Source organism: Amblyomma americanum, chromosome 3, assembly GCF_052857255.1.
Source record: "Amblyomma americanum isolate KBUSLIRL-KWMA chromosome 3, ASM5285725v1, whole genome shotgun sequence".
Lineage (NCBI taxonomy): Eukaryota > Metazoa > Arthropoda > Arachnida > Ixodida > Ixodidae > Amblyomma > Amblyomma americanum.
The window spans coordinates 190,540,869-190,556,629 of NC_135499.1; the positions used below are offsets into that span (position 1 = coordinate 190,540,869).

At 55.8% G+C, this 15,761-nt stretch overlaps 1 protein-coding gene across 4 annotated transcripts in view; it reads left to right on the top strand.

Annotated features, from left to right (window-relative positions):
• GckIII (Germinal centre kinase III) overlaps positions 1-15,761 on the top strand; it is a 131,543-nt gene that overhangs the window by 81,820 nt on the left and 33,962 nt on the right. The window lies entirely within an intron of this gene.

Here is a 15,761-nt window from a genome sequence, read left to right on the forward strand (position 1 = left end):
AGCTCGCCTCCGTCGTCGACGGCGCAGCGAGCGACGACGAGGAAGTAGCTGACCTTGGCGCCTGCTTCTTTTGTTTGTTCGTTTCTGCAAGGACGCCGCCGCCAGGGGCTTCAGACCTCTCTCCCTTCCCTTGGGGCCCTGCTTCTATTCCGAGCACTTCGCCCGCTTGGCACCCTCCGGCGTGGGCAGGTGAAGCGTTGTTGCGAGGTTGTCCTAGTCATAACCTCCCTTCCGGGAAGGGGGGCAGCGCTTCAACTCGTTCCTCTAGTGGTGTAGTGCCGGTGCACCTTGAGACACGCGCAGAGTTTAGCTGCTATATAGCGAGATCGCCAGGATGATATATATGGTCTGCCGGTTGTCGCGTCATGCGAAGCCGTCGAGGTCGGTTTGATGGCCCAGAGTGTTGGCTGAACCCGTTACTGAGTGTTGGGAACGTTGAGTCTGTTGTTTATATGTATCATAATCGTCGCTGTTATCTGACGTTGGTGTTTTATCTTTTTTTTTTCAACCAAAAATGTCGCTCAAATTCTCCGCCTTGGTGAAGATATCGTTCACAGCTGTACTCCGGTGGTGTCGGGTGCATGGGCGTCGAGTTTGACGAGGTGTTTTGTCTGCACTTGTGCCCGCGATATGTAACGCGGCAGTCGGAGGCTGTGGTGTCTGAGAACAACCCTGTGCTGCATTTGCTGTCGTTGAGGTTTCCGCCTGGCTGTTAGCGGGAGAAGGAAACGGCGTTGACCGTGGCACGACGGCGATGCCGCGCCGGAGAAGAACGCGTTCGCGTAGCTTCCTCGGGCACGCGTCTCGCTGTTAGTGCACGACCGTGCCTGTCTGTCCCCGTTGGTCAGAGCATGCGCACGTGCACTGCACACCGGGCTCTAGAGAGAGAGAGTCGAGGAAAGGTGGCTGTGTGTGAGGAGGTGTATAGGCGTATAGACGTGCCTGCGCGTTAATTAGCCCCGCGGACGTGTGCGATGTTCACTTTACGCTCTGCTGGGATTAAGAGAGGGGCGGGGCGCCTTTGTTGTCACGTGGCATGTGCACACAGTCCCGCAGGAAGCCGACGGCCGGCCTGCGTGCTTTGGTTGGCGGCCGTAGGACGCGCGGCGGGGCCGTCGCTGACGGACAATGGCGGCTCCTCGAGCTCAGGCGGCCTCTTCTGTGCGGGCAACTGTTATGCTTCGCGTTTCGTGATTTTTTTTTTTTGTCTTCGCACTACCATTCCTTAGCCTCGGAAATAGGGACGTTGAAAGGCTGCGCTGAAGGCATACTTAAAGGATTGGCGCAGTCTGGCTGCTTCGGCGGCGTTGGCGGTCAGGGGCGCTCCAGTTTCGCGAAAAGGCAGTTGAGATAGATCATCAGACTCTATTGTGACGGCCAAGACGTCCTTCTCGCGAGAGAAGGATCGCGAGGGGGTCTGTTATTTGTCGGCCGGCACCCCCAGGTAGAGGAGGAAGCGCCTCCGGCTGCATCCAGCTGGGTGCCACTTCACCGGCCCCGTCGCTTGGCGGCATCAGCCGTGTGTGGAATCTGCGCGTCTGTATTAATTAGAGGACACACAAGATTTGACGCAAGTCTCGTTGATAGTAAAACGGACTTGAGCAGGACGTGCTCCTACGCAGATTAGTAGTATAGTGGTTCGTTGGGTGTCGGAGTGGACGCCTGAGGGGAAGACCGACGTACTGGTTGAGAGCGACAGGGGATCGAGTGGAGAAAGTAAAGAAAATCACATAAGCATGGTCGGCGCAGCTGACTCATTCGGAGCGCCAGTTGCAAGTCACTGGGCTGTAGTTTTCGTTAGCTCTATCTGACTTAACCGTGACCATGAGGATGGTTCACATGGCGGCCAAATTACCGTCGCATTTTGATTGCGCTTTGTAGCCTCTGGTTTAGCAGTCTCCTGTGCTTTCACTGCAAGGTCGCGCGCTGTGTCTTATTTCCTTTTGCCGTACTCAGATGCGTATTTTAATGAAGTTTATTCTTTAGTCAGTGAATTTGCAACGCAGTAAATTCAGTTGGCGCGTTGTGTCTGGCTCGGTAGGTTGACGCATGTGACTTTCAGTTGCACCCATAACGTTTAAGGAGCCTCTTGAGCTGTATCATATTAAATCGCTGCGCTAAATTGACACGCCTGTCTGTCTGCGCTGTTAAGCGCCCTGCTATATTTATTGCGAGCTGCTTTCAAAGAAAGGCATTGCCGCTTTAGCTGAAGCCGTGGAGCAGCCTCTCCGTTTTGTTTGGAACAGGTCGTGACGCGGAGTTTTCGCTAAGAAGATGCTCGGCTCGAACCAGTGCGTTGCGCCAGTTTGTGTCACCACTTCTCCGATTGCGGTCCCGACCGCATAGTTTGATTCGACGCGGTGCTCATTGTCCCCGAGAGCAGCGGTTTCGAGTCGCATCGGAAGCATTTGAGGGAAACGGGTGTGACGGATCGACGCGTAAGCGAATTCTGGCTGTCCGGCAACTGTACGTGCGCGCACTAACCGAGTTTTGGCGAAAGCGGCTGCACTGCCGTTCCTGCTGAGCCCTTCCCCTCTACGCACGCCGGCTGGTGGAAACGGGAAGGGCCGGCGGCCCCTGAGCGCGCCGTTCCAGATCGCGCCAATTCGGAGCAGCCGCCGCCGTTAATGGTCGCCCGTGGCGCTATTGAAACGATTGGCCTCCGATAGGGGGCGCCGCGCACCCATTTGCTTTTCGGCCTGCGTTCGTTTTCTGTGGCGAGTGGGGTCGTGCGTTGGCCGCGCTTATTCATTGGGGGGTCCGCACGCCCCCTGGTGTTCTCCCTGATTTCGTGCAGCGTCGTCGAAGCTCTCTGTCTACGCCTGCCCGTTCGACGGGGTCAAATGCGGGGCTCGCGCGCACGACCCCGTAGTTGTGTCGTCGCTGCGGCGTGAGCCGCTTGCAGGCGTCCCGTCGTCCTCTTCTTCTGTCGGGCGAGATCTCTGCCCTCTCGGGGAAATGAAATGCCACTGTAGTCGAAGGGGAACGAAGGTCGTGGCCCCGTCACTGAATGGAGCCGGTACGGGCCCGGCTGCATGCGTTGAATGGAATTGTGTAGCTATTGCACATTCGGCCGAGATGACCTTCGTTGTTTCTCCCAGGACTCCTAGTGGAGATGTGAGGCTGTCCACGACAGGGCTTTGCGGGGAGCGTTGCGCATGAAGACTCGCGAGAACTGGGTGCTCTTGTCCAGCTGTCTGTTCGCGTGTCTTGAAGGAAGCTGGTTTGCATCCATTCACCAAATGAACGCTGAGACAGTACATCTCCTCTGATAGAAGCCACTCTTTTGCTTACTTGGGTCACATGAACAATGCAGGGCTCCATTCCCGTTGATCACAGATCGCGAGGGGTTTATGTCGTGAAGCTTATTGTTGCCACGAAGACGACGACGAGAACAACGCAAGCTTAAAGGCGCCCTAATAAAGTTGCCGTATGCCGTGATGTAAAAGGACGCCGCTTCACGAATATTGTCCAGCAGGACTTTTTTGGTGCGCTTTGTAAAAGCTCAGTTATCTGTATTTAAAATTTGAATTTCAGCGTCTTCGCGCCTTCCCTCTCCTCTCGTCACTTTCTGCACGCTGGAAGGTCGGCGCTCCTACTCCGGGGGCAGAGCTTCCCGCCCCGCCGGCGCTACGCGGCTTACTGGCCGCGACCATGGTAACTGCCTGACTTCTGAAAGAATCTGACCAATAGCCATCTCTCAACTGGTATACGCAGGTGCGAACGACGGAGAAGGGTGCGATTATGGGTTCTCTGCTGCGTGTAGAAGTGCATTATTAGACAGTTTTAGCTGTGCGTACGCAAAGAGTTAGCGTACGCGAGGAGTTTGCGGGGACGGTAGTGCGCATGCGCAGAGCGCAAGCCTTGCGTCTTGCGTACGGTAGCCTTGCGTACGCTAGCCAGCGGAGTTTGCGTTGCGGCGCTTGCGTGGCTTGCGTACGCTAACTTTGACAAGATGGCGGCGCCCTGCTCGCCCGCTTCGGAATAAATACATGTCGCCGCTGGATTCTCCGACGCAATAGCTCGCTAAAATGGTAGCGGTTCGCTTTTATTTCGCCTAATCTTGCCCACACGTAGCGGTATAAGCGATAACTAGCCCCTGTTTTTCAGATAATTTGGCGATCATCAAGCTCCTAGGCCTAACTATATTCAGCGTGTTTTCCTCGTAGCAACGACACCTGGCGAAGCAGTTTTCTAACTTTTAGCCAGATCTTGCATTTTCTTCGGTTTGCATAGTTTTTCTTCTTGGAACAAAAAAGGCTCCCAATGCACTCACAGTAGTTATCAGTAATCACGGATGAAATTTTCTTCAACCGAGCGTTGATGTGGTTTGACTTCTTGTCACTAGATGGCGCCACGTGCGCCTGAGGGACGCTACGGCACGGTCAGCTAAAACTATACTTCGGAGCGGACAGCGTAACGCACGCAGCGCCGTAGCTCTTGCGTACGCAAGCACTTGCGTACGCACAGCTAAAACTGTCTATTAAGGCGAAAGCCTTCAAGCGCTCGCACGTACTCGCGGTGACGGTGTCTGTCCGGCTCATTTTGGCGCAGTGCCACCTGCTACCCTCTCCCTCACCGGCGCGCATCCTCCTCGCACCCCCATCAGTGACGTCAGTCGCGCCGCTCGCCCCATGGAGTGGCAGCTGTGGCGCGCGGCGCACGCACAGTTGTGTACAGCAATAGTATAGCAATAGGCAGTCGAGGTGACACAGTATTCAGGAAGGCTTTCGCCATGCACACTTGAGGCCCACAATGTGTTCCCGTAGTTTTTTGGCTCAGTTGTTCATGACCACACAATGCAGTGATTGAGCGTGTTGATGTGCTCTCCTCGGAAGGTGTTTCAGAGCCTCCCTACCTTTAACAAGCCGCACTGATGCAGCCGTATCGCGCCGGGCGCTCCACCCCGGCCGCTTGTCCAGTAGTGCGTCACGCGCCCGATTCATTAGCGAGAGGACGGTACGTGCGCGCAAACTTTTTACCCTTTTTGTATATATTCGTAAATATTGGAGATAATGTATAAATTTCTCCCCTGTTCTTTCCCGCTATCGCTCTCCTCTACCTGTGGAAACCACCACTGGGAACAAAACAACGGTCAGTGTACAACCAAGTAGCCCCAATCGCCACCTTGCGTCCTTCTCCCTTTCATTTCCGCCGGCGGCAGCGCGGGTGCTTAAGATATATCAGATGGCAATTGCCGCGGCTGGCGACATCTTTTCCTTTGTTTTTGTATTTCTCCAATAATAAAAATACTATATCGCTGTGAGAACAACGTACCAGGAACACATCACCGGAAACGATTTGCCAGCGTTTGCCGTGGCAACCCTCGCGACCAGGCACGTAGCGATTCCAAAAACTGCTGCTCGAAGCTACACGCTTGTTATCATCGTCTTGTGCGGGCTCTCCCAGTATTTGAGAAACGACGCTCTCCCGGCCGAGTGCGAACGACCTCGCGAGATTCACTGTTCGGAACGACGCGCCTTCGACCTTTAGTGTTTTCTTCGAACAACGTCTTGGCATTCACTTCTGTCGCGGAATTGGGCTAATTTGAGTCGCTTCGTTGGGTGTCGTTTACTGTGACAACGACAAACTCAAGCCTGTTGTTGTCCATTGCACAGTGTAGTCTCGACAGGGGCAAGCGAATCCTGTCCAATCGTGGCATGGTCGTTCTTTTGCACGTGTATACAGGTCGGAATCACCGACCGGTGTGCTGGATTCCAAAACACGATGCGAACCAAAGGCGGTGTTCTGGCGAGTGCAAAGAAGCCGACAGAAAGCCCAGCGTTTGTAAACGTACTGGCCCTTTGTTTCACGCTGGAACTTTGTGTTCCTACCAGTTTTTGTTCACGCTTGAGCCTATAGATTGGGGCGAACTCAAGGCTTTCGATATTTGCCAGGACAGGGTATGCTCAGGTGTTGCCCTGTGTTGTCTGGCCCGGACGACTCCTGGTCGTACCCATGCCACTGCGCGTCCATGGGCAGCAGGCGTCCGATAATATGACTACGCCAATAAAAACGTCTAGTGTCTAATCCCTATTTGATACGCTGACGCGTCTCCAACGTTGCACCTCGAGTCAAGGCAGTGCGCTACTGAACCTTGCTCAAGACCGCTTTTGTTTCCGTACGTATGGACTCAGCCCGTGAAAAAAATTAAGTGCGCAGAAGTAAAAGCTTAAGAAAAATTACTAGTCGCCGTCACATCGGGGGTTGTGACCTCCTGTACTGCGCACATCTGTGCGCACAGGTGGCTACTGTTCGAGAGTTTTATATTAGCCTAGATCTGTAACCGTAGCCGTGCAGCAGTAGGAGACTTTTGGCATAGTGGAGGGGCGTACTTGCGCAGACGTGCACTGGATGCCAGCTGCGCGTCCTACTCTCCTCCTTCGCCTCTTGTAACAGCGTCTGTCTCCGGTGTGCTAGAGCTTTCCAGCGTTCGTTTCGTGGGTGGGCAGTGCCATCTTTTGGTCCCCTACACTCCGAAGTGTTTGCCTGCGTCTTTCTCGCAGCGTGCAGTGACCCCTGGAACGGTAGCTGTAGCATGTTGTGCGCGCGTGCTTCCTCTTCCCGGTCACACCCGGGCGCGTGGCAGGCATCTAAAGTGGCTCCCCTTCTTCCTGCTGCGCTCTATATTTTTCTCTGCTTCTTCCTTGGAAGGGAGGCCCCCTTCTCCGTGACTGCGAGCCGGGCCACAAGTGTTGCGTAGGTGTTACGTTCCGCGTTGACTACGAGCGCCGGGCTGAGTACCTCGTGGACTGCTCCGAGTAACAACGCTCGGGACCGTCCCGCGCTGCTGCTGGGAATTTGCTGGCACTGACCGTCATATGCAACCTCTTTGCCCTCCCCCAGCCTCATTTTTGTTACCCCTTAATTACAATCACCGGATTGTACTCGTCATGGGAGGTTACCAGTATCGCCAATGACGAGTCACACTCGTCCAGCCCGATGTCGCGCTACTCCCACCGCCATGACGAGTTGCGGTCGGCAATTGCGTTGGCTGCAATTTTAAACACTAGAGGGCGGTAGTCCATGAAGAGCGTTTCGCGCCTTCAGCGCGCGTTTTAAACATGCCAACGGTCACTTGCACCAGTTATCGCCAAAACAATTTGGCGATGTTGGTACGTTGGGACGGTTTAGGCGCCCCGCACCTGGCGCTTGTTAGGGCATATCTGAGATTGGCCAGCCAAACATGCGCTGCATGAGCATAGTTGGCTGTCGTGAGTGGCCGTCGTGCGCGCGCCGGCCGGTAGCTCTTACATGCCACCCACTGGGGTAGATGCGTGTCCGGTTGTGGCGGACTGATTTGTTTCGTGTGGCTGCCGCGCGCGCATTTCGTGGTCGGCTTTGCGCTCGTTGCCGGCTCCAGACCTGTTCGAGCGGCGCCTGACGACCCGTGCCACCCTCTCGCTTTCGCCCCCTCTTCTGCAGCTGGCTCAACGTGACAGACTGCTGCCGTCCCCTCGCGGCGGCTGACACAGAGCGCGCTGTTCGCCTGATGACCATGACGCTCGCATTTTGGCGTCCCCCTCCTCTCATCGTCGAGCTCTGTCGGTGTTGCGTCCGTAGGCTCGATTTCTCCGCTTGCTCCTTCTTCGCCGCGTCTTTCGTCCGGACGGGGCCGCCCCGAGGTCGGTCGGTCGGGCCTCCTCTTGCGCCAGGAGGCGTGCGGGCGTTATCTGTCGCGCCCCGCGGCGGTGGGCTCCGTCCGCTTCCGCGATGGAGGACGGTCGACGTCGTCGTGCGCACGCCCAGGTATGCGGGGCCGGCAGCACCGCCGTTTCGTCAGAGGGCCACGGGCAGGTGGGGCTGGGCCAACTCTCGGCGTTGGGCGTACCGCTGACGATCTCCTCACCTGAGAACGAAAACATGTCTTATGTAACGGTGGATGTTTTTCTCTGCTTCGCTCCAGTTTGCCGAGAAGTTTGTGTGTGGCGATTTGTGGACGCTTCGGGACGCGCTTCTTTCTTTGACGCGCGCTCGTACCAGTAGCGACTGCGACAGAACTGAGCGCGATGGGCCGTTTGGCCGGCCGGGGAGCGAAGCGTCGCGTAACGCCCCGCGTCATTTCTTTCGCAACGGCTTGTCGCCGCTGGCTGCGCGCAACAGAAACACGAGAGAGGAAGTGCGCAGGTAGCGGCGGCCCCATCTGACCGTCGTTGAGTGTGGCAAATGTGCGGAGAGGCGTGTGTGATTCAGAAACATTAGGAGCCATCGTGAGGGCGCAGTAATAACGACACAATGGGGCAACGAATGTGTTCAGAGGCGTCCCTTTCGCGTTGCGAGCGCCGTGAGAACAGTGGCGACGGCCGAGTGAGCGGCCACAGCGGGCCGTTTCCGTGAGTCGGCCTCGTCCGCCTTGTCAGCCGCGGTCCCACGCCGTTCTTTGCCCATTGCGGCTTGCCTCTTGCCGAGCGGCACCGTGTGCAGGACTTGCCTACCACCGCCTTCGTTTCGGTAACCCCCCATGTGGTCTGGGAGAAGAGTTTGACTCGGTGCTCATAATTTCGAACTTCTCGTACCTATAGCTGTAACGCCTCGCGTGGCATGCATGTCGGCATACATGGCCACTGAACCGACCGCCTTCCCCAGCGATGCTCGGTTGGTCACGCGCGAGTTCCGGCTGCTTGCGGTCGTGCGCTGCAGTTGGTGAACTTTGTTTGTGCAACAGCTACCGCAGCGGAAATGGGGTTTTGGTTTCTGTGTCAGGGCGAAAAAGCAGAGGCAGAGCTACGCCTCGCGTGCTCGCTAATACGGAACCGTCTATCCCGGCGCATCAAGCTCGCCCTTGGGGAGTGAGCTCGTTCGCTTATCTGTCCGCGGTTACTGGCTCTCAGTCGGGGCTTTTTGTTTCCCCTTCCTGCGCGCGGCCGCATGCAGATAGGACGTGCGGCGCGAGGCCACCCTGTTTGGTCTCGCCTGCAGACTTGGGAAGAAAGCTTGTCGCTTCCATTTGAACTGCGTGCAGGCGAGAGCCACTTGGTATGAATGGCCGCCAGATGGGATGTCGCGATGCGAAGAAAGCTCCGCTCGTGCGGCTCCTTCGTGGCGCACCCGTAGGCGACAGGTCGGCCGCCAAATCGGAGCGTTGCCGTTCGTGCTCTGCCGGTGCGGCCTGAGTGGCGGTGCACGAAAGGGGATGACTCGCCTCTCAGAGCAGCGGCAAATCCGAAACCAAATGCTGTCTCCTTCGTGTCGAGTCGGCTCCGAGCGGTTTTACTCACGAATCAACGACCTCTGCACACAACGTGGCGGCTCGGCTTCAGCCAACGACTTGCGTCTCTTTCACTTTCCGCCGTTGTCAGCGCTTTGCAAAGTGCGCTGATGACCCCGAACTCAGTGAAACATACGTGCTCCGTCTTTTCGGACGACGAGCTCGAGAATGATGTCCTAGCACTGACAAAACGTTTCAGTGTGCAGTCCGCAGAGTACTTATGACGAAGGAAATTTTTGTCGGGGCCGTATGCGCCTTTGGAAAAGCAGTCAAGACACGGAGGCTGTTGCCGACCGATTCCGCCGTCACTTCCACCGTGTCGGTGTGATACGGCGATGTCCATGGTAGCCCTTATTGGAGAGGTCTGTACTACAGCCGTGCTATACTATACGCTTGCAGCGTACAGCAAAGCGATCACTGTATTACGACGCGTGCGGCGGTGTGTTTTTTTTTTTCGTAAATGTCTTGCGTGGCCAATGCCGTGTCATCGCTAGCTCGACGCAAGCAGAATCCGCCTCGACGCACGAGGTAGACCAATGGAGGCGACGAAGGATCGGAACGCGCAAGTGTTCCCGCGGCTACTTTATTGTTTTCCTCGTGGCATTAGCTTAATGAGATTTACGTGCCCTTTAACGAGCACAAAAGGGGCCTAGAAAGTAATCTGCAGGCCCCGTGCCTCTCTTAGGCAGGTGTTAGCCTTGGTCCGTTCTTCGACCCATTCGTTTCGAGGCTCCTTCGAAAGACGTCCCGCGCCACCGTATATAATGCGGCGCCGCTGTGGCAAAAGGTAAGCGCCTTATATACGGATGCATGACTGCGGACGATTTAGTGTGGGCTGCTAGGCTTGCCAGTTTTGCTTCTTTTTTTCTCCTGCCCCCTTGGCCGTTAGCAGCACCCGAGTGCCCCCCCCCCCCCCCCCCCCCCGCCGCCGAGGAAGCAGCCGGCTGGTCGGAAAGCGGCGATCATTTTGCGCGGCAACGGGAGCGTGCTGTGCCTCGCGGGCAGGCAGCGAAGGAAAAACGAGAGTTTAAAAGGGAAAAAAAGATTGCCGGGAATCTCGAGACGCTCATTAGCTAGCGGAGCAGGCGCGGACTCAGTTGCGGAAGTCTGACTTGACCGGACACCAGTGGACCGCGTAGGGCCAGCTGGAAATTTTTATCCCCCCCCCCCCCTCTCTCTCTCTATTTCGCCGTGTCTTAAATGCCTGTGTGCTGCGAGTAGTGCTTCGGCGACGAGGCAACGGCATCCTCTGGGGTAGTGCTGTAATACGTGCGTACAGGTCTGAGGAGGTGCTTCCTTGCGCTTGGAGTCTTTGTGCGTCGGCGTCGCCTCCTATGCTCGCCGAGTATAGTCCTCTTGCCCCGTCTGTATACATTGCTCCTTCGTGGAAGAAACACGTGAGGTGTTGCCTGGGATACCATGTAAATCAGCGCCGTGGAGGTGGTTATTTTTTTTTTATAAGGCTGGCTAATGAGAGTGGCAGGAAGGTACTGCAGTGCTTGTCGCAACTGTGCTTATATTTCGTGCATACATAAAACACTGATGCAGTCAAGTGAACGGGTGTACAGGCGCACAAAAGCGCAGAAGTGGCACGAGTTTCACAACACTCTTGCGCACCCACTGTTTCTTTCCTTTATCTTTTTTATTATTATTTTTTTACAATGCGTCTGCAGTTTCAGTGAAGTCACCCCCCCTCCCCCTTCTTCTTTGAATATAGATCTTTTATACTGTCCAGTATCGTATTTCCCCGCCTTTTCAGTGGTGAGGGAATCTGAAAAGAGTATATACCTTGCTAGACGCCCTGAGAAGGCTTATATAGAAGGCGACGAATGCTGCATTCCGGGCCCTTTTGCCTGCCTATGCGCATAAATTCTGAAGGTTTCGTCAAGTCAGGACGGCGGGGTGCGTGCTTTGCACACTTATCTGTAATGTTTTCTTCTACCTTCCATATTTGTTCACGCTGCGGGCTGCACTGTTCGGCGGCGCGGCAGCCGCGTAGTACACACATCCTCGTCGTTCGTGCAGGTTCCGCTTGCGTGCGTATGAACTCGACATTTATGAATTATGGCCGCTTTATATACGGAGTGCGGCGGAAGTATTGTTATCATTGTTTTATTTCGTCGGGTCGCAGCTGGATGACCGCTTTCGCGGCCTTTTCTTCCGCATTTCCTTTACCGATACCATCCATAGCTTGTTTCCGTCGCGCATTTCTGTTTTCCTCTCAAGTGGGTACGTGGCGCGTTCCCTGCAGGCGCCGCGGGATTTGCACTTGGCGTGTGTCGCGCTTTTGCTTTTCTTCGCCCGTCGATCAAATATTTCCGTCGGATGGCGGAAAAAGCGCGGTCAGCGCCGCCGCCTACGCGATATGTCTTCTCCCATATTTGCGTGCGTGTTCGACGCGGAAAGCGAGTCAACGGGCCGATTTCCTCGAATGTTTAGTCGTTCCGCATATTTCATGGTTCAAACGCCACTTTTCCTGTCCGCGATCAGGCGTGCGCCTGCACATTTGTTTTATTTTTAGAGATTTGCACTCTCCTGCGTGTCTTGGTTCGGCTACCTGATCCCTGGAGGGCAGCCGGCATTTTATAGTCTATAGCTGCTTCCATCCTTTCCTCCTCAGCTTTCGTACGAGGCACGTACCGTGGCACCGGAGCTCCCTCACCAATTCCATTTCGTTTTACGTTTTATTTGGTCATTCTTATATTTCTTTACTGAGCGGTTACCCGTATCCGATGGGGGTAAATTTGAGAGACGAGTGCAATCAGCGTGATAATTGTTAATGATTACGAAAAATTCGACTAGACATTTAAGCTCCGCCTTAAGGATGATATGACGCGAAGGCGTTAATGGGTTAATGCCCATGAATGCAGAATTGCGCATTCTCTACTTTACATTCATCGACCGCAGGGATTCCTCGTACCACTCCTGGCGCAATGAATAGTGATTGATTATATAACGCAGTGGAAATTAAGAGGTGAAAATTGATTTGGGAGGGACGGGTAATGAGGAGAGCATTTTTAAGGGAACAGAATATTCAGTGCCAGAAAAACGTAGCTATGTGCGGCGGAGAACCAGGTAGGCAGAACAAGGGGTAGTGGATCCATATCACTTGTACAGCACCCGGCTGATGACGATAGTGATGGTTGTGGTGCGCAAAGCGATAACGAGGTGCTATATACACTCCGTGGAGGAACCTTACTGCAGTTCCTGCAGTGGCCGTGCAAGCTTTTGCGGGCACTCGCGAAACCTCTCGCTGGTGCTGTTCTTGCCGCTAATCCGGCCGATTGTTTACAGCCCAACATCGAAACGGAACCTTCTCTTTGGCGCACGCTGTGAGCGATGAATGGTCATTCCTTTCCGAATAGCGTCGCCATCCAAGGAAAATAGCTCGAGTCCCGTTTGAAATGAAGTCAGAGGTGGCCCGTTGCGTGGACGGCAGGCCGCCAATTACGCGACGCGCGGTTTCAGTGTTTGGCAGTGGCTCCATCCGAGCATCGGGTCGTCCATTGTGGTGCGTAACGCGTCACGGATTGGCTTTGGGACATGCGCAGTGTTGTCCACCGTGTCCATTCCCACTGGACGACGATGTATCTGTGGTGCATACCACAAAAAGTGCAAGTATGGCCGGCGTTGCGTAACAGAGGCGCCATTCTTGCGGAGACCGCGGGACGTGCTTTCGCTGCCGGGCGTTCTTGTGGCCACTTCCCCGGCGTGCATGCAGTTGGCTATCGGGGTCGAGAGCACTGCGAAACGAAGCCAGCAGCGATGTGCGTCTCATTTGCGTGCTGCGGGCTCGCGTGCGCTTGCTCCCCGATCTGAACGCGGCGTCGCAATGCTTTGCGGCACCGCCCGCTCTGCCTGTGCAACGACCCGCCGCGTTTTCCCCCCCTTTCCGATGGCACGCGGTTCTTTTTCCTGCGCCGGCGGGAGGCTGACGACACGAGCCACCGGTCGCCCGTATGGTTCCGGCTAGGCGAACGGCCGCTTAACGTGCCGCTGCGTTGCCTGGTCGGGTTGCGAAACACGCGCTGCTTTTCGGCGCACTCGGTGGAGCAGCACCAAGGTGCCCGTCCGTCCGGCCGAAGTAGTCGGTGCAAAAATTACCTCGGTGAGGTCGTCCGGAGTCGCGCAGCCTGCATAATGTGTCTTCAGGCCTTGTCACGGCTTTCGGGAGGATGGTGCTTGCGATCTCGAAAGACAGGCCCTCCGTATATTGACAGGGCCAGCAACGGTGTTGGGCTTTTCTTCTTCGACCCTGCACGCAATATTAGCGCTGATCGCTTTGAAGCCCGTCCCTGCGCGCCCGAAGGCTCGAGCGTCGCTTGCGATTTTTGTTTTCGCTGTCCCTGTACTGTCACCGCTGCTGCCGGACGCGTCGCGGCGACCCGTTCTAATCCTTTGCCTCGCCTGCATCCCCCCCCCCCCCCTCACACACACACACGCGCGCGCACACACACTATTCTTTCTTTTTTGCCGCCTCCGTGTTTACCTGCCATGTCAGACTACACCATCTCTCTCCTCCCGTGCCGCTCCTTTGACGAGCGGGGAGCACCACCGGGGCGACTCACCCCGTTGCGCTTTCGATGAGTCGCTACTCGAGCCGTTCGCGGTCGTCGCAGCAACCACGGAGGCCCTGCACCCCGCGGTCGCACACTGAGCGGGACGTCGCGCGCGCAGCTGCAGTGCGTCTTCCGGCATTGGGCCGACGTGAGCATGGGTGCAGTGCTTCTAGAACACTGTAGCATGGGCGCAAAACTTCGCGCAGGGCTCTCTCTACCGCTGCGGCCCTTGTAGCTTTTCTCTCTCTCTCTCTGTGTGTTTCTGTGTGTGTGTGTGTGCGCTTGTTTGTTTTTCTGATCTTCGCTTAGCCTTTGTGTACCTGCTCCAGTTTGCCCAGCATGTATGGGCGGAAAAATGTGTCGCGGAATTTCTGCCTTCGATTGTTCGCGCTTCATTATCTCCGCTCTCCTCGTCTGCAAAGTACACCTGGCACGCAGACACCACTTGCATGATGGTGGGCGTGCAAGGAAGTGCCGAGGATTTAATGCTCCACGTGGTCGAGGGCAAAGGGAATTTGTGATTTTGAACGCGTCGGTGCAGGTCACCCAACCACTGTCCAAAGTAGGTTTGGCTTGAGCCAAGTCGATGCGCTCCAGGGCAGCAGCCTTTGAAAAGGGTTCGCCGAGCTGAACAAGACGTGTCGTGTGGCTGTAATGGGTTCGCGTTGACTGTCAACTTGTAGGCGCGCCCCAGTTGCGCTTCCAAGTTCGAAAGGTCCCGCTTAGTTTACGCCAAACTGTCCCGCTAACAAACGGCAACGCCTGTGTTCTCACTCGGATGTTTTTCATGCAGCACAGCAGCATGAATTGCGTTAGCCCGTCACTTTCCGTCTGTACCCTTGGCGCACTTGTCTCGCGTTAGGGTGCAGTAGTGCGCGTGTCCGCGAGCCTTCATGGGAGGATGGGTGAGGAGGTGGAGCTCGCGGGGCTGCGCTTGTTCGCGGGCCGTACAGTGTGTCCCCTCCGTGCATCATTGTTTCCCCGTTGGTCGGCCTCTGTCCTTTGCGCTGCGGCGCGTGGTCCCTGGGATTCGGTGCAGCACTCGTGAACAATGCGCCGTTTGCTGTGTGCATGCGCGATAAATGCGGTGCAGCGTTTCGACAGCTTCGTTATGACGGCCGATTAGATTGGGCTGCGCTGGACCTCGAAATGGGAAATAACAATAGTAAAACAAAATTGTAGGGGACGCTCCAGCTCCGCCTTGAGGGTATGACGCGATAGCTTTAATGGGTTATTGCCCATGTGTGCTGAATTGGTCGTTCTCTACTTTACACTCATCAATGCCTGACAGTCCTCATACCGCTCCTGGCGCAGAGGTGCATCGGTTAAGCGATGCGCCACTGCCCAGCGACGGCAGGTGCCCCCGGCGGTGGGGCTTGTGGAACGGGTTGCTCTTCCTGAGCAACCTCTCGCGACCAGGCATTATTTTAACTGCCACCTGCCACGGTGTGCAGTTTGCTCACAATCCTGTGAGCAGGTTGTGATGACGCCGCAAGGTCACGTGATCTAGGTGGCCCACCTGCCTCCTAGGTTGCTCTCTGGGTATTTTTCGCTCATGATCAACGGCGACGCCGGATTTTGTGCGACGCGAGCTGCATAACGTTGTCGCGTTAAAACATGAAAACATAGACGAGCACATTCTAGTTCTCCAGGATGCGGCGTGCAATGGCACTGCCAATGTGACGAGGAGGCAAAAGAGCGGATAACGAGCAGAGTCGTCGTGAAATACGTCACCGAGAACTACCGGGCTGCTCTCCGCGCCCATGCACAGTTGGAGTGATCAGAGTGGTGAGAGTTGCACTGCATGTCGAACCGCTTTGGAGTCGTGGGAAGGCTCTCCACTTGCGCGTCTCTCTGTGAGGAGGCATTCGATCGCATTTTTTCCTTCTTTCTTGCCACGCCACCTGGTGACCGCTAGCGTAAACGCACCATCCGTAGCGCGCTTATCGCGGCTGTCAAGAGAAAGACAGGCAAAGGGTGTAGAGGCCCGTTGC